Source organism: Haemorhous mexicanus, chromosome 3 (assembly GCF_027477595.1).
Source record: "Haemorhous mexicanus isolate bHaeMex1 chromosome 3, bHaeMex1.pri, whole genome shotgun sequence".
NCBI classification, from domain to species: domain Eukaryota; kingdom Metazoa; phylum Chordata; class Aves; order Passeriformes; family Fringillidae; genus Haemorhous; species Haemorhous mexicanus.
Window position 1 is genome coordinate 93,809,839 of NC_082343.1, and position 22,461 is coordinate 93,832,299.

General features: G+C 38.1%; 1 long non-coding RNA gene across 2 annotated transcripts; it reads right to left on the reverse strand.

Moving 5' to 3' along the window:
* Positions 1–313: 313 nt before the first annotated feature.
* Positions 314–20,121, reverse strand: LOC132325840 (uncharacterized). 2 transcript variants are annotated; one of them, XR_009486041.1, is made up of 5 exons: positions 19,983–20,121; positions 18,300–18,346; positions 10,348–10,462; positions 8,864–8,929; positions 314–562 (listed from the first exon to the last, which is right to left on the reverse strand). It is a non-coding gene; the product is annotated as an uncharacterized LOC132325840 (long non-coding RNA). The 2 variants fall into 2 exon arrangements; XR_009486042.1 differs by lacking the exon at positions 19,983–20,121 and having other exon boundaries at positions 18,300–18,438.
* Positions 20,122–22,461: the final 2,340 nt, after the last annotated feature.

Sequence of the window (22,461 nt, forward strand, 5' to 3'; positions counted from 1 at the left end):
TTTAATACTGAAGAACTCCTTCAGTCATAAACAAAGAAAATTATTCGTTCAAGCTATTTTTTTGTTTATTCCCTTGAAATGACTTTCTCCAGTCTACAAAATGTTACTGTTCATGTTCTCAGAATTTTCTAGATTTTCTGAAAAAGCCTGAAAAACATAATGTCCAGAGCTGATGACTCACCGAGTCTGAGAGCAATTTTCTCCAGTGAGTGATTTAGTGAGACGATTCACTGTCCTGTAGCAGTCTTTGCAGAATTTTACGTTACTGCAAGGTGCAGGGCAGAAAGAACAGAAAAAAATGGCTAAATAGACATTGTAGTTGTGTTGATTTTTATTCCCCTCATGACATAAAAGTGAAGAAACCAAAGAGAAATGTATGTTGTTGGTTATAGCAGTATTCTTTACTGTATAGGTCCATAGAGATATTGAGTGTCACCAAAAACTGAGTGGTCTGGGGCTTATGCACACTCAGGGCCATCTACAATTGCTCACTTCAGAAGCCTTTCTCCAAAGCCGTGGTGAACTCGCTGGATCAGAATACTCCTTGCTACCATTTCTCCACCTATTTTCAGAACAAAAAGAAAGGTAGATGTAACTGTAGAGCTCATCTAAAAGGTCAAGAGAAAGAGAGCTATCTCAAAATAGCTTGGAGCAAGACGACAGACTCTGCATTCAATTAAAATATTCGTGAGATGATACCCCCAGATGGATTTACTTCTTATGTTGGTTTCTAGCTATACATATTTTTTTCGTCTTCTGCACAACAAAAAGTAGGGTCAGAGCACCCCAAGGGACCAAAACCACTTAGTCAAGAGTATAGATGCCCCAAAATTCATAATTATCTTCATTTCCTTCTTTCTTGGCTCTAACCCTGTTTACACTGGTGAACTATTCTGCATATTGAATTCACATTCAATACATTAGTGACTCTACCATGCACATGTCTTTGATATCTAAGCACTTTTCCTCTTCCCACACTATCACTGAAAAATTGTTTTAGATGTCTATTTGTTAACATATGTTCTCAGCATTTGTATATCTCTGTGTCTTTCCATGTGATATTTGTTTTCCTGTGCTTTATGTGTATGTATAAATAAAGAAAATGTCTGTTGTTGGGATACAGATTGGTCTTTGGAAAAGATGTTAGCCTTTTGCACTCCATCTGTTTCAAAAAAGCAAAGTATTGCTGAGCAAAACAAATTGGTTTCTGGACTCAGTATACTGCTGGAAGGATCAGAACACAATGTGATGGTTCCAAGCTCTATATTTTGCCTTCATCTTTCTGAATTCCCTAGAAGATAGGTAAAAATCACATGGAAAAAGCCATATGTCTCTGGGTGATGGACCTGTTCTTGGTGGATTTGTGGCTTCTCCAGGCAGTGTATGCAGCATGGTGCTCAAGAGTAGAACAAGACTTCTCCCTGAAGGACTGCACATGTTACACGTGCTCCCCTGTCCTCCTCTGTGCAAGTTTTGCTGTTATTTTGGGATTGCTGAGCACTGGTGTTTGTCCACCCATATCAGCTCAAATTGACATTGTTAAAGGGCGTCAATGTCTTTGCATGAAAACAGAATTGCTCGGGCTTGTACTTTGGTACTACTGTATATTGCTTTGCTTATTAATTTTTGGGATGTCATGCATAAGACTAGAAGCTTTGGTCCTTGAGCTAGATCTGCAATTTGTGCATTTTGGAGCAGCACTATTGTGTTTGGCTGGTATCACCTAGAGTTTTGACACTGTCATCTTATTGCAGCAGAGAAAAATGAAGCTTTCCCACATCATACAGTACTGTGCACAGAAAGAAAACCTGGATTCAGCAGCAATCATTTATTTCAAAGATAATTTTTGCATCTTTCCAAATAATGGAAAGATGCAAAAACCCCAGATTTTAATCCCATGGGTTGTGCTGGCAATGGAAGAGTCTTAAAATTTGACTAATTCTTATTATACTCTTGTTGTTTTATGAAAAGCTACACATGTTGTAAGTTAACAATTTTAATAGGTGATTATTATTATTATAGATTTCATAATTAAAATTTAGGTAATAGGAAATCTGATCAGAATGCCAGTATAAACTTTTCTTCCTCTTGGTTCACATGGCATTTTCTGTTTTAATTCTGTTGAAGTAGAGTTTTTGAGGATTTAGCCTTCCTCTTATTTGTACCTGATATTTTTTTTCTCATTTCTCAGTGATCAGACATTCACGGGGAGATATTATTAATAATAAAATACAATGCATGAAGATGCATAAAGATGTGATCCTCTATTGTCCTTTTGGCTAACAGATTTTTTGCTACAAGTGCTAAAATTGCATTTTAAACTTCTTCACAAAGGTCTGAAGAATAACTAAAAGAATGGCAGACTGTTGGCTTTGCTGCATGCTCATTTGGGCCTCACTCAGAAAGTGAGAGAAATCAAATTAAGGTTTGGATAAAAGTGCCACATGGAAAGTAAGACATTATGGATTGGGTTTTTATGTCTTTCTTAAGAACTGGGAAACAAGATTGTCTGAGGCTAAGTTAACAAAGTAAGCACTGTAAGTTATATAGTTAATCTTATTCATAGACATGTATTTTTCAGCCACTTATTCTAGTGCTGTAGTAATAATAGTTATCAGAAAACAGAATTTATGACACTCAATGACAATCTGTCTTTCAAAAAGGCTCTAGCTGAGTACTAGATAACCTGGTGCTTAGTAATATATGGCACTTGGAATCAGGAATCTGCTGTATAACATAGAAATTATTACAGCCTTTACAATTAGTCTTGAATGGTTTGGAGATAGAATGGCTAAAATTCTCAAAGATACCCAGGGTAATTAAGGATTTCCATAACATTTTCAAAAGCACCTTTGTTATCATGAGTTAGAAACCTCAGATTTATACAGGAAACTAAATGTTCTTTAAATGCTGCAAAAACTATCATCCAAACATAAATTCAGATAAACATTAATATAGGCATCACTGAATCCTTCAGTTGCCTGAAGTCTAATTTCTTCTGGTAAAGTTCCATAAAATGCTTAAATACCTCCCCTTGAGAGGTACTTCAGTACTGGCTACAGTTGCTTAGTAGCCTGATGCCTTAATGTTTGCAGCAGGCATTCCCTACCTGTTTCCTTGTTGGCTCAATGGGCTGTGTGCAATCATAACCTGCCTTAGCTTTTCCAAGATTCCACCCTTTGCCAGGGTCCTGACCTCTCCCTTTCTCAGTTTGTTTGGCCTTCTCTGTGCTGAATCATTTCAGCATGCAAATCCGACAGAAAATATTGGATGTGAAAAAAGGTGGGTTTTCCCTCAGCACGCTGACCAGGATCAACACAACACCAGCCAAATGCTCAGGTGAGTGAGTAGAAAGGGTGGGAGCAAAGGATGGGCAGAACCATTTGGCCCAGCCTTTCTGCTGTAGAAACCCACCATCGGCAAATGCTGGATTACACCACGTGGAAAAGCAGGAATAAGGATGTTTTCTTCACCCCAGCAGTTGTGAAGGTTGTTTCCAGTCACTTAAACCATGGAAGATTTGCACGTTCATTTTTCCATCTGCTCTATTTGCCATGAGCAGTTTGAGTTGGGCTCTCACGTGGAGGCCACATCCCCTGGCCCTATCACATGGGCTACTGTGCATCCCACTTTTTCTCTCTGGGAGCAGGTGACTCAAGAACTGAAGCAGACACTGCCAGACCCTCCTGGAACCTCACTGAGCATCCAGCCCAGTTTACTCCACCCTCTGGGAATCCAAGCAGCCTGTGTCATCTTCCACCCATGGACTATCCCTGCAGCTCCTCCATGCCTCTCTGCTTTCCCAGGTGTGTGCCACACAACACGCCATCCTCAGCCATATGTGCCTTAACTAGATATTACAAGTTGACTTTCTCTTCTGAAGGATATTTTGGGATGAAATGGTCTTTGTATTGTCTGACAGAATTGTTCTTCTTTCAGTAGCACACTTAAATCTTTGTGTAGGAGAGAAAATATGTTTATGATTATGAGGATCATTACCTTCATGGCTGAAGAACTCACATGGGATATGTGGGCTGTAATCTCCTCAAGCTGTTTTGAACCCCACGTTACCACATCTTGCTCTCTAGCACTCAGCTTTTTGGGCAAAAGGGACCACTGGCACTGGCATGACTTCTTTTTACTACCAATAGCACACTTCTTTTTGCCTAAGACTGCAAAATATTAGTTCACAAAGGAATTCATGGCATGGATTCCAGTTACACAGGGCCTTCTTTTCTGGCAGATCTTCAAAAATTACTTTAGCAGTATCTGCTCCTTAGCTTAGTCAGTTCTCCCATCAGTTTCTGTTCAGAGGCAGCAGCTTCAGTCTTGCTGATTACTTTTGGGAGTAGTGAGATATGCAAACCCTTGGGGTTATGGTGCTTAGCTTTTTCATTCACTATACCTCATATACAGACCAGGGTCCTGGCTGGAAAGGGAACTTACACCTTTAAGTCCCTTAGAAACTTTTGAAAGTATCATTGCCTGCCATATTAGCTGAAAAATGTTTTATGCAGAATGTGATACTCCCTGCTTGCTTCAGGGTATGTAATCTGGACTCTGAACCCTGTGGTCACTGTGAAGCCTCCCATTCACAGACATGTTAAAAAGATGTGGACCAAAAAAGCTTATTGCATTTCTCTGGCAAATGTAATGTGAGACCCTCACATAGTAGCTGATCTAATTTTCATCAGACTCAGCTCACCATTTTAGGAGGTTTCACTGCAGAAAGTAAAGGAATTGCTTCCATGACTGTATTTCAGAAATCAGCTTAAAAGTACGGGAGCTTTTTCTTCTTGTCCTGCATTGTGAGCTTTAGTTCTGTTCTATGATTGCCAGTTAAAATTGTGTTTTCCTTGTGACTGTGGTGTTTGAGAATTGTCTCCATAACTAAAAATTTGTAAGACCATGCACATTAGATCTGAAAATGCTCACAAGAATTTTGTCCATTTGCCTCATATATACACTTGAAATATATCTCATTAAGCAGAATGGCAATTTTAGTCACTGTAACTCTGTCTGCTCCAGCTTAACAGGGATGGGGCATGGGATCATCTCATTTCTGTGTTCTTCTGCTGTCCATCTCCAAACTGCTGGTTAATAACTGCAGGTTTTTCTCTGGACACAGTTTTGGCTCATGCTAGCCAGCACTGTCTCACAGGCTCAGTTCAGGGATGTTATGTGCTGGGGATTGCTGCCAACAGGCAGGAAGGGTGAGGCCCTCCTGCTTGGGGGACAAGTACACAGGAGACAGCTCTGTGGACATCACCCTGCCAAACCATTTGTCCTTGGAGCCACAGGGTGAGCCCTCAGTGATTTTATTCATTAATAGGGATCTACAGAGGGCAACAGACCCTCTGTAGAATGGAAAAGAACCTTCAGCAAGGATAAGACCTTTGTTTCAGCCGGAGAAGACTGATCTGTCCAGACTTCTCAAATAGCAGAATATAGAAAAAGTAGCCAATTGAACATGGTAATTTGCTAAGAGGCTGTTTCACTTTTTTCCCTCCAGGTTGTATTCCCACTTGATTTCACCCTGATAGTTTAAGAGAGCTGGGAGAGGTGCCACTGTCAGGTGGAAAAGGTTATGATGAACAAAGGAGCAACAATCCAGGATTGTCCTGCAGAGACCAGGGAAGACTCAAGACAAAGTAAATAGTTATAAAGAATAGGAAAAGAAAATCCATAAAATTGGGCAATTCTTCCCTCATTTAGACATGATTGATAGTTTCTGATTGAATACTACTGATTTCTGAATTAAAAGAAAAATAATTAATTATCCAGACTGCTTAGCTTCATGTTTCTTTTTCATTTTGATTTGCACATTTGTTATATTGGATCAAATTCATATGACATTCGATCTCAGAACATGGTTTAAAATTTTGTTTAATATCAGTTGGCTCATTAAATTGGCTTAAAGTTTTTTATATTCCTTTTAGGATATACAGCTATGTTCATTAATCTTTAATAAATTATATGTCAGTAGCCATATAATTGATTGCAATATTCATATTTATTGTGATATTGAATTTCACAAGTTGCTGTTAAAAACATTTCTTTCATCTATATGTTCTAATTTTGTTCTCCTTCAAATTTTTCCTTTTTATTGTAACATCAAAAATTATTTGAAATAAATAATTTCCCTAAATGATATTGCTTATTTAGCTTTCTTTTTCCTAATGTAGCAAAAATTATACAATCTTTCATATGATTAAGGAACAAAAAACCCAGAGTACCTAAAAGAGACATGAAGATAGAAGGGAAAGCCAGAATCAAACATTAACACACATGCTTCAAAGAAAAATCTTCTTTAACTGAAGAAACAAACGATTTGAGGAGTTCTTTTGTCTTCATCAGAAAATACCAGTTATTGGGGGGATGGAAAAACAGAGTTCTAAGACTTCTCTAAACAGAATAGTCTGGAGTCTTTGTGCATGCTAAAGAAAGATTTGAAACATTTTTTCATTAGTTTGGCACTGAATTTAAAATTTAATAATACATTGCTTTAATCAACTTTTGCTGAAGATGGCAAAAATGTAACTTTTGGAGTGCCTTTTCTGCTAATCCAACTACTTAAGTTTGCACAGCTGGGAGACTTCTATTTTTTCCTGCAGCCTTTTCTCCCCCTCCCCCATTCTGATTTGTTATTGTTTGAAATTCTGAGAATGTTTTACACACATTTTCAGTGTACAACATTTGGATCCTGATAAACGAATGACAAGTATGATATAAAGCCTTGTGGAAGACCCTGCAGGGTCTGCCTAGGGGGAAGAACACATCTGTCTCCAGCTGTGCACTTATTTAGGAGTGAAATTGCTTGTCCTGGGTTGGGCAAAGACAGTAATTATTTTTTTTGTTGATGTGAAGATCAAAGGTTACTCTCAGGAAGTAGGGACAAGGACTGTGGTATTTAGCAGGAGAGATTTATCCAGGACATAATTTAGTGCATGTTTTGCACGTTAACCTGGTGCTAATGCATGTAGATGGCAGAGAAATTGTAAACAGGCTGATGTAAGATAAGCTATAATTGCTGAAAAGTAAATTAATCTACTGGTCATGAATCTTCCACAGTTGGCAGAACCTTGAGCAGCTGCTACATTCCACAATCACACTTTGAAAAGAAGCTGCTTGATCTGAGGATTTCTTGCTACAGTGCAAATAACTTCTTCCTCCTGTCCCTGTAGAGCTTTTTGTTTATTTATGTATTTATTTATTTATGTACTTCAATAATAAACCTGGTTTCAGGAGCAGTATCCAGTTTTAGACTGATATAACTCACAAATTTCTTCCCATAAGAGTGAATCCCTTGGTTTTGTGATTTGCAGTGTGCAAACTGAGAATACCCTCCCCCTCCTTCAAAACCACAGAGGTAGGAGCTTATAAATACGACTTTTCATAACTGGGTGTAGTATGACCTCATGGTCAGAGATGAGATATAATATTTATTTCTCCACAATTTCCTGATGGTGTTTCCATGAAATAGCTTTCTCATGTTTCTCATTTCTAAATTTGACTTATATATGCAAATACATTTACTCTTTTAAAAGTTTCTCAGTATAAAAACAATTATACAAATTGTGTGAGAAAAGTGGAAAAAAAAAAGCTACAGAAATGATGATTGAAACTCCTTACAGCAGACTAAGATTTAATTATTATTTATGCACTATTTTGACACAAACATTTTTCAATAGTAGTGACATGGGCAGACAGCTTTTTTGTTTAAAAAAATATGACTCTCACTATCCATAGAACCTCCATGGTTCTCTTTACTAAGTCAGATGCTGCTGAGATTTGTACTGTTTTAAATAAAGAAAATGCCATGAGCTAAAATGAGATATACTGATATAAATCCAGAATAAATTATCTTAAATTTATGCTTAAGCATAAAATGTTTATGGCCAATTCCCATGACAAAAATAGTCCGCCTGGAAGAGGTTTGGCAAAAAATCAGAGACAGCAAACCAGTTTCATAATTGTAGCTCATTCACCAATATTAATGGAAACATGTTTTGCCATGTATACTAAAATTCAGCCATTTATCTCAAGAATAATTGCTAGGCTATGGAGAAACAATGAAGGGAATGAAGTTCTAGACTCTTTCTGTTCTTTCTCTTTGTTTTCATTTCAATATGCTCATGAATGCTCATCCAAGGGACAAAAACAGATGACTTCTCAGATGCTTTGCTGTGATCCAGTCATCAGATGTCTGAAGGAAACAGGCAGTGGTGTATTGCACAGGGAACACCTAAGCAGGCTTTGACATGATAGAGAAGTTTTCACCATAAACAGATTTGGTTTTCTAATTTTGTGCAGGCCCTGATAAATCTCTCAGTGAAGACTAATCTGCTATTACAGCAAGTGCAGCCAAAATCCAGAAATTCTCTGGCTAATTCTGGCTGCAAGCCAAACCTCACAGTTTCCCCATTGTGCTGCCCTCCCACAGAATAAAATCTTACTGGGTTCCCTTAAAATAGCAAATGAACTTTGAATTAATTGAGGGAAAATCAGCTCTAACCAATGAAAGACAGGCTACCAACTCTTCCTAGAAGTTACTCTTCTTTGAACATAAAAAGGCTAAATATAACATAAATTTTAACATCTCAAGAATGTGGGTAAATGTAGCATTTCTGTGCATTTAAACCCTTAAGATGGGGCGGATCAATGGGTCTGTGACAGGAAGTCAGCAACAGCATGTCTTGGAAGAGGAGACTCTGTCACTGGGTTATTTTCAAGTACACCAAGCAGAAACCAGCAGGTTCAGTAAGGCTCAAGGTAAGGGATTAGCAGTCACTACAGGACTGAGATAATTTAAAGCTGACATGCTGCAAACTTCAGCTGCTGAAACTGTAGCTTCCTTATTTACCTTGGGGATGAAGAGCTTCCATGTTGAAAGATGTCATCGGTGCCAGCGCTCCGTAGTGTCAAGTTGCTGGGAAAGGAGCACGGTGAAATCAATAGCAGAGTTTGTGGGCATGCAAAGACAATTCCTGTAGCAAAGCTAGGTCCTATCAGGTGCAGTGGCTGCTATGGTTTCTCTGGGAGTGAAGCAGCCTTGTGTGCTTTCTGCCTTTGCTGACAGCAGTTGAGTACAACACCAAAACTACTATAAATATAACAAAATTTGGGAAAAGGTTATCCATACTCCTACTGATTAGTATAGAAAAAGTTTTGTCTACATAACTACCAACAATTAAATTAAAAAAACCCAATAATGTCTTGTATTATCTATAACTTCCTGTTTTTTTAAATGTATTTTTTTTCACTTTCAGAATGTTCTAATGCATGTCTTTTTAATGTTTTTGTTCGGTTTTGCACTTATTACTCAGTTAGCTCTGTTTTCAAAATTTCCCTGAGTAAGACTGAAGAAAAATTGTTTTGTATCACTGTCTATTTCTTGGAAGAAAAACAAAAAGAGACTCCAGGCTTGTCTCCTTCAAATGTTCCATAACAACAAAAGGGCAAAACCTTCAAAAATATTTTGGAAAAAATGTGTACATAATGGACACTTTATACACAAAAGCATGCGGAATAAAAGTTTGCATAATTAACCTCTCAAGTATGGGGTGAACATTTGCCATGTATGTTGTGTTTTCCAGGATTAATCTATTCTCTATGATTTTACCTATGTTTTATATCTTGTGGTAGAAACTCATAAAAGTTAATTTAGCACTGTTAGTCACTTAATAAAGACCAGTAACATTAGTTGGCCTGAGATGGGGAGAGCAATTGAATCAGGTCATGCTACTGACTAAGCCAGATTTCACAACAACTTTCAACAAATATATAGCATGTGAATAAACTCCTTAGAGGACAATTTCATCTTAAAAAAAAATAAGAATAAAACAGACAGTGTCATTATAGGCATCCAAATTTTGCCTTGCAAACATCATAACTTCCTAGTACCACAAAAACATAGTTGTTTCATAATGTCACTGGGGAAAGTGTGGTAAACACATATTGTTATAAACTGAAAAAGCAACCAAAGCACCAGCACATTCAGTGCATGAGAAAATTTTTTCAAAAAATAAAAACAAAAGAAAAAACACCATTTCCTCCAAGCCCTGAAGATTTTACATTTTTTTTCTTTCCAAGACAATTGCTGACAATCTGCTAATGAGGCCTCTTATTATGCAGGAATGTTTGCCGTCATTAGACTTCAGGCAAAGTTCATCAAAAGAATACAGACAATTACTTTAAAAATACCTGTGACACTTAAAAAAATGCCTCAGTGACACTTAACTCATCCACTTCCAAACTGCAACTGCAAAGTTTTACTAGTTACTGCAGAATTTGACTGCAAAGAAAGCCATGATGCATGTTGTAGATCAGCCATCCCAACTCACAGACCTGCTTCCGACTTGAAAAATCCTATTTATCACCACATTCCTCTCCGTGTGAATCACAGCAAGGCACAGCTGCTAGGTCTGGGTGGATCACCTTGTTCAACAGAAAGATCAACTGGCTGAAATAAAGAAGGAAAACAGAGTGATTTCCTGCCAGCAACTGGAATGAAAAGTGACATATGGAAATGTTTCTTCATACCATTCGTGGTTAGCTGGTGGAACTGATTGCTGCAAGAGTTCATTGGGACTGGATCTGAGGGAGGCTGGATATCTACCAGTATATTTCTAATCCTCAAGAATTAGACTAGTAAAGCCCAAATATCCAGATGGGAATGCTAGGAGACATAAAACATCAAACATTTCAGGAAATAAGGTGGGGATCCAGCTGCTGTCCAGTTGTTAGACAACAAGCTGTCCATGAGGCAGAGTGTGCCCTTGTTGCTACAAAAGCCAACGAGATCTACTAGGAAGAGCATTGCCAGCAGGTCAAGGGAGGGGATCCTGCCCATCTGCTCCGCCCTGGTGAGGCCACACCTGAGTGCTGTGTCCAGTTCTGGGCTCCTCAGTACCAGAGAGACATGGAGCTCCTGGAGTGCGAGGATGATTGAGGGACGGGACCATTCCTTATGAAGAAAGCCTGAAGGAGCTGGGCCTGCTCACCTCAAGAAGAGACATCTGAGGTGGAACCTCATCAATGTCTATGAGTATCTAAAGGGAGGGTATCAAGAGGATGTTTCCAGGCTCATCTTAATGAGGGAACAGGCAGAAACTGATGCACAGTAAATTCCACCTGAATCTGAGGAAGTCACCACGAATGATCACATCTTGGAAGGGATTGACCAGAGATGTTGTGGAGTCTCCCTCATTGGAGGTACTCAAGAACCATCGGGATGCAATTCCCTGTAACGTGCTCAATAAGGGATGGCCCTTCTTGAGCAGGGAAATTGGACTCATGGTCCCTTCTAACCTTACCCATTCTGTGATTCTGTGACTTACAAGAACATCTTCTGACACTGCATATTTATTTCACCAGTATTTGTAAGTGGATTAGAAACAGACCAAGCATGTCAGGTGACTGACAGTGTGATAATTTGACAGCTGCTTACAATACAATTTGGGCCTTACCAAACAGCTCTGCAGCAGTTTGTATCAAAAGTGAGTTGGTATTGTCACAGAATCTCTCAAGCTGGAAGGGACCTGTAAGCATCATCAAGTCCATCTCCTGACTCCTTGCAGGACTACCTAAAACTAAACTATTTGAGTAGTATGAACCTCATCCAGATGCTCCTCGAACATGCTTGGTGCTGTGACCACTTCCCATCTAGTACATATGCTTCCATTTTTGAGTCCTAACACAAGTTTTAATGCTGTGGTGTTTAACTAGCAAACCATCTTAGTTTCTAGCTTCCGTGAACAACCTATATTCTTCTCTTTATTGTCACAAAACCTTTGATCCTGATGATAACCTGATTTGTCCGTTCTGCATGCCTGAAATAGGACCATCGAATGTTAAAAATGGTGGAAATCATGTGGTGAATTTATATTCTGCTTAATATTGCAGTAAGTAGGTCCAGAAAAGTTAAGGGGATAAAAATCTCTTAGTTTAAAAATCAATGCAATGACAATTCATACAGAGGTATTGATCTCTGTGAGAGCAGAGTCTGTCAAGAGGAATCCTTATGGTCACACTGTACTATTCTTGCTGCCCTCTGCAATCTACTGTTCCTTTTATTGTTACTACTTTATTGAATCTGTACCTGTTTGGTGTTTTAAGTAGATTAAACAAATTTCTATCCTGGTTCCCTGTAAACACATGATATGTATTACTGAACTCTTACAATGAACCGACAACTAAACCATTTGTAGAAGTGAAATTTGACATCTGAAAAAAGTTTAAGATTTAGCATTAAGATACCATTCAGTCTTTGTGGCTCCAACTATTCACTGCACTCAAATATAGCATGGGAGTCTTCTCCTGTCCTGGTCTTGTAGTATTGCTGTTGGGAACTCTTTACAATGTTGGGAAAAGGCAAAAGAAGCAAGCTCTGCTCCAGATAAGAGCACTACTTGCACCCTTAGGCAGAGCATGTTTTATACAGAAACTAGGTTAAAGAACCTATATTGCATTTTTGTAACTTCTTCCACCCCACATACAAGGGTCCTTAAACTTGTCATTTTTAAAATGATCCAAATGATCACTATATGTCGCAGAGGTTTTAGATAATTTTCCAAAGATTTAAGAAAATAGAAGTATTTTCAACCCTTCTCCAGTGTAACACTTGAATCTTTGTTACAATACCTGAGCACATATAATGGGCGGAAACTTATACATGATTGGAAGCACAGGACTTAGCACTAGAAAGGTTTTTAGGCAGCATTATATCAGTAAATATCTGCACAAGTTTATTGCTATAAATTCAGTCCCATTACAAGGGGCTGTCTGGTGGTGCAGCATTCCCTGTTACAGGGGCATGGTAGCAGTAGGAAGTCATATTTAACCCAGCTCATGGTCTCTGACCATAAGACCCTCAGCTGTGTTAAAAATATCTTTTAATAGCTCTCAACATTTATTTTAAACTTAATAATTTGCTTTTTACGCATCTTTATTTTCTGTCCATTTTGTACTTTTATCTTTCCTTGTACTTGAGAAAAGAGAAAACAAATAAGAGAGTTTTCATGATCTGTTTTTCACGTGTTATCTCAGTGACAGTTTGGCAAATATTTCTTGGCTAGAAGGAGAGTAGGAGAATATGCAGACAGGGTGTACCATAAAATTTTATGGAGAGCATTGTGAAATCTATGCATTTGGGTCAATCTTCACCCTGTGCTGTGTAGTGTAGTGTCTGGCCAAGCAAGAAACTTTCTTTAGACTAGCACTTCCACTGAACAGTGGAAATCCTCTATTTCCCACTACCAGGGAAATGGATTTCCTTGTCCCAGTCTGAGAGCAGAGTACAAACAACACCACACTTTCTGGACTGGGCAGCACAGTTTGGTTAAAACCACAGAAGAAAAGACTGACTGATCTATTAAATTAGAAAGGGAAATTAGAAAGGAAAAAATTCTTTGGAAATATTCCAAGAAATAATGAAGCACTGTAAACCCCCTAACATTTGTCTATATTATATGGTTTGTATTGCATTTTTATAGTGTGACTCTTGTACTGCAAAAAAATGCTCATACAAAATGTTTGAAAAGTATTCTGTACAGTTAATGAATACTCTAAACAAATTATTTTCAGGATGAGTAATGTGTATAATTCAGAGTGTAAATACACATTCACTTTGGTGTAGTAGAAGAAATAAAACTTTTCAAGATTAAAATACAATTTCTCAAGTTTCAATTTTAGAATGAGTTTCCATATATTATATGGATTCAGATTAATCTTAATTTTAAATTGGTTAGAGAGCCCTTCAATATTAATCAACAGATTTTTCCAAATAACATGTTTTTTCTACCTTCCTTTCTTGAGTCCTTGAATTTAATAATGTTGGGATTTCCTGCTCCAAAGAGGGATCTGCTAAATAAATTTAAATGAAATAAAACGTTTAAAAAAGAATGAAACGTGTGAAAAATGCAGTCTGATAAGATCAAGAGTCTGACTCTACAATCCCCAAAACATGACAATTTGAAATTAAATCTGAATTGATGTGTTCTTGAATTGCTATTCTGAAACATTTACTTCTTTCTTTAAAAAAATGTTTTCCCAAGTCCATAACCTGAACATGAAGTTCATGTAGGAAAATATTCTAGAATAAGGCTATTATTATACAAGCCCCATAACTCCCACGGAATTTCCCTTATGAAAGGGAACTCCAGGCTGGCCAGTTGGCTTTCCAGTCATCGTGGCTGGTAGACACATTCAGTGGCGTTATTATTGTGGGTAATGCCCCATATGCTTCCTGCATTAAGAAGGTGAGGGGAGATGAACACCTGCCATGACATAAGTCATAATGAGATTCACTTCACAAAGTAGAAAAGTCCTAAAAAATGAGTGGAAAATTGCTATTTCTGAATTTGAAAGTGGAGTTGTAGAGGGGGCTTCCAGCCAAAAGCCAATCGGGTTTTGAAATGGATGACAGGGATAGCCTGCGTCTTGCATTTGGAAGACTGGGGAAGAGGTTAGAAAAGAAAAAGAGAGAAGCTGTCAGATTTTTAAAACAGAATTGTGAATTCTGGTTTTGGATGGCAGCACTGACAGGTCTCACCACTTCCTTGGTGTTAAGCACCAGGCAAAGAGAAACGTTCAACAGTAAAAGTACATTCCCATACAGCCCACCACAGATGTTTTGTGGACATGGCAGAATGAACCAACAATAAAATAACTGTACTTGGGAGCAGGTTTGATAATGTCAAGTACAGTATACATCTGCTAAGGTGCAACTGTGAAAGAAAAAAAAAGAGAAATCACATAACTCATTTCTATGGTGGACATGTCAGACAACGCCATGACAGTAGCTGAGAGGCATGGCAGGAGGGGCAGAGGGATCACTTTTCTCTAACCAGGCAGATGCTGAGCTTGGACAAATATCTGGCTGACCCATCCGGGGCTCTTCAGATTTTCTAAAACCAGCAAACTGAAAGGACATGTGAATTGAACCCTCTGCTGTTTTAATTTTAGTTGGTTCACCCAACAGTTCAAACACAGCTATATGAATGATGATTTTTTTGAAAACCAAACAATACTTTTACCTCTAAACCTCTTCCAGATTTGATTTCACAGGGTGAAATTAATCCAGTGTGAAAGCCTGGGGTGCCTACAATGGAAATGCTGACAAACTTTCAGCTATAGAAGTGTTAGCAACCCACCTCAGATGCATTGTCATTAATTAAGCAGATGAAACAGAAAACAGAAAAATTAGCTGAAGTTCAGTGGTTACTTGTTGCAAATTTGTAAATGGGGTCTTTACCATAGAGATATGTAAAATGATGCTCCTGTTAAAAGTTATGTGGAAAATAAAAGTTCTCAGCAAGCTAATTTTACTCTGTTAACAAAGCCTGGTTTCAAGCTATTCTTGTTAACCATCCACCCACTTTCTTTTCCTTCACCACCTCAGATTTGCAGATAGGAGGTTCAATTACTGTCCTTTGTTTCATCCTGAGATCTCCTTACATAATGAAGCCTTCTTTTATCCTGTTGAAACCTATGTGCTTTCCTTCATTGTGTAAAGCTAAAGGAGCTGATGTCTAACTTTAAAGTAATCCTTTGTGTTGTATTTTTTTCCCCCCTCCCTGCCTCTTTGTTGTATGTATAGCCTAACTGTGTGCCTTCAATTGAACTTTTCCCCTGCCAAATCACACACTTAAAGCAAGAAAAAAGAGGCTGGGGTGAAATCCTGGCCCGGGGTTATGTTTCCCCTCTTGTGGCCACTGCTCTTTGAATTGCCTCTTTTAGTCCAGCCCGAGATGTTTTACCCCTCCTGGAAGGGAACTGTTCTGGTGGACATTTCTGGAGCAGATGGTCTGCTGCAGTGAATGGAAAGACAGGAATTTGGGGGATTAACTGGCTTTGACAGCGTATTGGGATCATGATTCAAGAATTTAAGGACCCCACTCTTAAGAAATGTGCAATTTTCATTATGACCCCAAAAGAATTATGATAAAGAAACTATATATTTGTAATTATATTTGCATTTTTATTCCTCTGAGAGCCTGTTTTTCATCTGTCAGGGCATGTCAGGAAGATTGACTTTTCCAGTGTACCTAGCGGGGCGTTCTGGGCATTTGTAACAGAAGAAGATGCTGAAAAAAAATAAGAAAGGAGTGTAGAAATAAAGTTAGCAGAAAACCACGACTACCACTAATAATAATAGTCATTATTATCATCATCATCATCATCATCAAGATAAGGTTGACAACAGTGGTAGGAATCTTGTCCACTAGCCTGAGCAGAAGGAAGGTGTTTGTCTGCAAGATCAATATGGTGAGGCTGCTGGAACATAAAATTTGGAATGCTAATGCTGGGCTGTTTCTCGTGGTAGACTTTGCTTTTTCTTTTAGGCCTGTGCCATAGGTGCTCTCCAAAGAAGCCACAGGAGATGGGACTAATGGTAGGCTTATCAAAAGAGTGTGTGCCTGAAGACTGCACCCTTCCCCCTTCCTCTGCAAGAAGCTTCAGACTGTGCTGATTTCCAGGCCATCTCCTTCCCTTCCATTACATATTTATATTAACACCAGTAAGCACACACTGAGCCCTCAAGGCAGCACATGCCTCGTGTTGAATCTAATCCACAGGGATGCAGAGATTGAAGGAGATATGTTTGATCAAATAGAATGGGCAGTTTCACACTTCTGTATCTTTGCCTTCATTCCTCAGGGAGAGCCAAGATGCACACCATCACAATCCTCAGAGAAACTGCTTTTTCCTTACTCAATATCAGTTTGCTTCTGAAAATGAGGCACACCCTTTCTAAAATCAGTGCTGTATTAGTGATGTTTAAAAGATACAAGTCTTCATACTGCCTTCAAAAACATGTGCAGGATGCTCTAAACTTGTTCACAGAAAACTTGTTTCACTGTCCACAGACACAGCCATAATCTTCCTACCATCTATGCTCATCCTCAGCTGAAAAGGAACAGTAGTTCTACTATGTTTACAGTATCTTTTGACACTTTGAGTTTTCCCCATTATTATTTTTTCTATCCTGTTTTCCTGACAATCTAGGGAGCAGATTTTTAACTTTCAACTTCATCCATGAGATGGATACTAAAAAAACATCACAGACACCTCTGGTGATTGCATTTTGCATAGGATTTTGAGAAACTGGAGAGGCTGCAGCATGATTTGAGAGCTGGAGAAAATATCTAAACCCCCTCAATCTGCTTAGGTTATCAAAAAGAAGGTAAATTTGACTAACTCACTGTGTTTAAGTACATCTGCTGAAACATTTTGACCTTGTAAACTCATACAGAACAGGAGTTTCATGAGGACTGAAACCACAAGCAAATGTCAATGAATTCAGAGCATAGAGACAAAAGTGGAAAATCTTTTTGTTTTGGGACTTTAAAACCTAAAGCTTATTTCTGCATTTGAAAAGATTTTAATTTAAAGATTTAACTAAGTGAAAAGAGGTAAATAAAAGGGCCTAGCTAATCATTTTATATTGACCCAAATCTTTTGTTTGTTAAAGCAAACACTGGGCTGACTCATTATGCTGATAATAACTGCTCTGTGGTACAGCTACCACTGTGTTAATTATTCTAGTGCTGAAGAGAAATCTCCCTGGGTGGGTTTTGTACTTTGAAGCTGATATAATTAAAAAAATGCAACAAGATTCCGGAACTATTTGAGGATTCTTGAGTATGCAAATAACCACCATTGTCTAGCAATGAGAAAGTTAGAGCATGGCCTACCAACATTTTATTCTGATAGTTTTTCTCACATATACTGCAAAGGAGGGGGAAAACATATTAATATTATTATTATTGTTGTTTTTTGGTCTTAGTAATCATTTAAATTTTTCCCGTGAGAACCTTGTGATGTAACCAGCAATCTTCAGATGGAGTTTTTGTACACCATCTAAAATTTTGTGATTTGAAGATGATCAGCTTCAAGAAAAGTATTTGCTAAAATAATCATTATGAAAATTCCCGCACATTAACCAAAACATTTTAGATCATTTAAACTGTCACATGCAAGGTTGTAGGAAATTTAAGAAAAATAGACATCAGGGTTAGACTGTTGAAGCAATCAGGAAAATGGGTCCCTTAGGGAGACAACCCAAACTTTTTTTTCTGAAAGAGGAATCTTAAGCTTGGGGTCTCAGTGAGAGAAAGAAAAATGTGAAGTAAAAGAATACATTTTCAAAATTCCTATGAAGCAAAGTCTCGATGTGTTTATGCAGCCCTTGTACCTGCACTCAATATGTCAGAGTAAGTGGTAGTATTTTTCTCTCACTCTACAGAATACCAAGTTTAAAGACAATAAGAATAACAGTCTCCAGCAACAGTACTTACATCTGCTCCATAGGCCAGCCAGCAACTCTGGACTCCTCCAAGCTGTTCTGAAAAAGAAAGCATTTGAATAATTGGACAAAGGTGCTTGGTGGAGCTCTAAAATAATCACTACCATCCCTCATCTTTCCCAGCCCGAAATATACATTTGAACCCTATCTTTTAATCCTGTTTTTTGGCAGAACATCTTTAATCTCTTGCCCTCCATTCTAAGAAAAATTCATCCGCATGTGAGTTTAAGTAGAAGTTACTATTTATAGCAGTTTAAAGTGGTTTATATTGTCTAAAGTTTTATTATACTGTCATGATAAATTTGCAGGCTTTTTTCCCAGTGTTTTGCTGTGGATAGAGGCTCAGATGTGTACACTGCTTACGTTGTCTAACTACTGAAGCTGGATGATTCTTTTTCTTCCCATAACAATTGCCTTTACCCCTTCACTTCCTTTTCTAAAATACCATTTGAGATTATTTATAAAATAGTTGCAAATTGACTTGCATTTTTTTAATTGTTCCTGCCAAGTGAAAAATAAAGAAAAAATCTGGTAATGAGAAATTTCTAAATGCTTTCAATCCTATGGTTTTGTTCACAGCAAGTCTAAGGCACCATTCTGAACTCTCTTGCCACTGTCAGTGCACCCACAGGTAAAATGCAACGTTAGCTTGGATATTTGATTAATTGATGTCTTACTCAAGCCCTCTATCTTATCATTTGAAGTGTTTCAAGCCTCTTCAAGTTGAATGCAGTGTGATGGTTCTCACTGCCACTCTTTGTGAACTCCTGTTTAAACTCCTAAAATATCTCAGAAACAATTAGTTAATGTTACTTTGATAAGTGAGAAAGGAAATAAGAATTGCATTGTATATTCTGGTTCTGTGGTCATATAGAAAAATCAATTATTTGCACAGCCTGCTACTCACACCCTAAATATTTGGGTGATGATTTCCTGGATACATTATGTTGAGTTAATACAGAAATTTGATGCTGTGTTTTGGGTAGGGAAAGGTCTAAAAACTGGCTGGATTAGTCACTGGCCTAAGGACTGCTTACTTAGTGACCATTACCTTAGGAAAACCCAGGTTCCTAATGACTGCTTTATTTTGTTTTAATTCCATGGTTGTTGTGACAGGATGAATTATCAGATGTAGGAAAAAGCCAGCTGGGTTTAATTAATTATTAGCCCCCTCAGCATTTGCTGGGAGCTGTGGCAGTGGTGGAGAGAAGGTTCTGAAACATTTATAAGATGGACTCAGTTCATGTACACAGCAAGAATTTTTCAGGAGTCTCTGAGCATAAAGGAAGGTCTTTCCAATGTGAGGTTAACAGATTGAAGGGCTCATTAAACAATCCTATTCTGATCAAATCTTGCTGTGCCCAGTTTTGTGCCTCACAGTTCAGAAAAAGATGTATTTCAAATAAGAAAGGAAAGCAGAATGAAGTATCTAAGGTCTTGAAGATGTTATTTATCTGGGAAGAATGAATGAGCAGTGCTAAACTTCAAGAAGTGTGCCTGGTGAGAGGATCTGAAATAAAGAGAGGAAGAAAAAAGTTTGATTTCTTGGTCAGTTAAGGACTGGTCAAGAAGTATTAGGCAGAAACCGCAGTAGGAAGGTACAAGTTACCAACAGGAGAACTTTCAGCGATTAAGAAGAAAGGAACATGTTCCCATATTCCTGGGAAAAGCCTACCTGCAAGTAAGGTAGGGTTGAGCCTCCAGAACTATCCTGTCTTCTACCTGCTGGGAAACTCAACTTTTGGTCATCTTCCTCCAGATGAATGCTGTAAACCTTGGACCAGTGGTTTCCAATTTGGAAGATAAGGCATGATCACAATGAATGCAAATGAGCAATCAAGTCTAAACTAATGAGTTTTGTTTCTGCAGGGCAGTATCAATATTGGTCTTGTGGCTGGTCTGCAAGAGGGAGGAGGCTGAGGAGCCAGCCCCAGTAATGCACAGGGCAGGGCTGATCTATGCTCCTGACTCAGTAATATGAATTCTGGTTCTAGTTTAATTATTCACCCAACTATTTGTTGCTTGGGTTTCAGTCCCTGATCTAGTGTATAAAACAGCAGTGCTTCAACAGAATAAGATGAGTTTACACACTTGCACCCAGGAGGTTTCTAATTTTCTAGCCCTTCTTTAAAGGTAAGGGTTAAAATCCTTCAACTCAGAAAATTCATTGACTACTGCCTAGATTTGTGCTTTAACCCCTGAACTACTGGATAATAAGAATAGAGAAAGGTTCTTCACACCAGATATTTTGTGAAAAATTTGGCTTGAAGAAAACCAAATGAAGCTATTGTTTATATTCAGCAGGATTTATGTATAGTTTTAGGTGACTGAAAAGGAACTTTTCAAGAAAAAAAAACCCCACACATTCTTACAACTGTGAACTACTGCTAAGATGTTCTAGCACTTTTAATTATGTTAAAGTGTTAACACATTTATTCGTACATAGTTATACTTCATGTTTGGACATGATCTCTGAATATACTGTCTTCACTCTTTTCTGGAAAGATATGACCTGACAACAGCTGTTACTCCTATGAGAACTATGTCCTGAGTATTGTTTAGGTGTTTGCTGCAGTTTTAAATGTCTTCAGGAGACCAGGGAACACTGCTTGTCTATAGTTTATTTTACAAAGGGTCAAAAAAGTTAACTGTGTCATGATCCTAGAAGATAAAAAAAGAAAAAAAAAGGCATGCTGTTTTTTAATTAGAGCACAGTGTGAGCAAATACCTCTTTTTGACTCTGCCCTCTAATATTAAAATGCAGCACCAATTGCAACAGACTTAACTGTTTATAACATGATAAACTTTTTCATTTTTGCCCATTTATCAAAGTAACAGAGCATTAGAACAGTTTCTCACACTATTTACAAATTATAAGAAGAAGTTTAAAATTTTATCCCCATACCATTTGTTTCTTAACTATTTCAGGGCAACTGTGATAGAGTAGAAGTACAAGTAAATGGATTATTGGTTCCAACATATAGAACCTACCTATTTCTCAGACAGCCCAAACAAGTACTTAGCTTCTTCTTAATTTTCCACTGCCTAAAGCATAGAACAATTGCTTTCTGAGCCACGACTCTGACTACTGCTCAAATTTGATTTTTGTTTTCTCTTTTCTTTCCCCTCTCATAGCTATCAGTGATGGCATTGAAAACCATCATGAGAGAAAAGTGAGCCCACCGCTACAAAAAGAGAAATGAAATAAGCAATATAAGTGCAAGCCAGGAAAAAAAATTATGCAAAATAGAAAAAGGATATTTTTTGTATTTTCTCTTTCTATGTTAGTGTTTTTACTATTACTTCCCATTTCAAGGAAGAAGTTTTCCCATTATAAGCTACTTTTTTAAATTAAAAGAAAACAAAACTGGCACTAGTAAAGAGCTCTATGTGCAGTTTTTAATGGGGGGAAAAAATGTTGTAAGAATCTCAAGAGTAGATGAAGGGCTGTCAAATCCTATAGCTGTGACAATGCTTGTGGGAAAGTCTGGAACAGCAGGGAGGAAAGTGTGAGCCAAGAAACCTGAAAAATAGTCCAAGTACTTTCATAAAGTCCTTCTTTTAATAATGTGGGTTTAATTTTCATAATATATTACCATTTGGTTTGTTTCTTAGGGACCTGTGTTTATTAGAGAGCATTCCCTGAAGCTGTCGGTCCATGGGAGTTCCCCTAAACTCCCTCAACATGCAGCTTTAGTGGTTTTCCTCTGTTTTGAGAGGGTACATTAATAACCACATACTAGTCTAGGCATTAAATAGGCCACCCACCCTTCCAGAAGTACAGTTCACATTTCTATCCACTCTTAATGGCAGCGAGCCTAATGGGAATGATGTCAAGGGGTGCAAAGAAATACTCCGTGTGCCTCTTTACTCCTGTCTTTGTGAGGACCTTGTCCTGTTTGACAGCTATTATTTCAGCCAGGGAATGTTACAGAAGGGTTGATTTAGTGCTGAGGAGAAAGGAATGGTGCCACCCTCATTATTAGCAGAACCGATGTCCAGCTTTGCTGTTGTCCTTTGGTCATGTCTGCACACATATGACCTGGAAGACATTCTAAGTACTCATAGCTCTCAAGTTTGTCACTCACACATACTGCACAGCCACAATCTACAAGCAATATCTGCAGAGGTGGGAGCCTCCTTTTCTGGCTGAC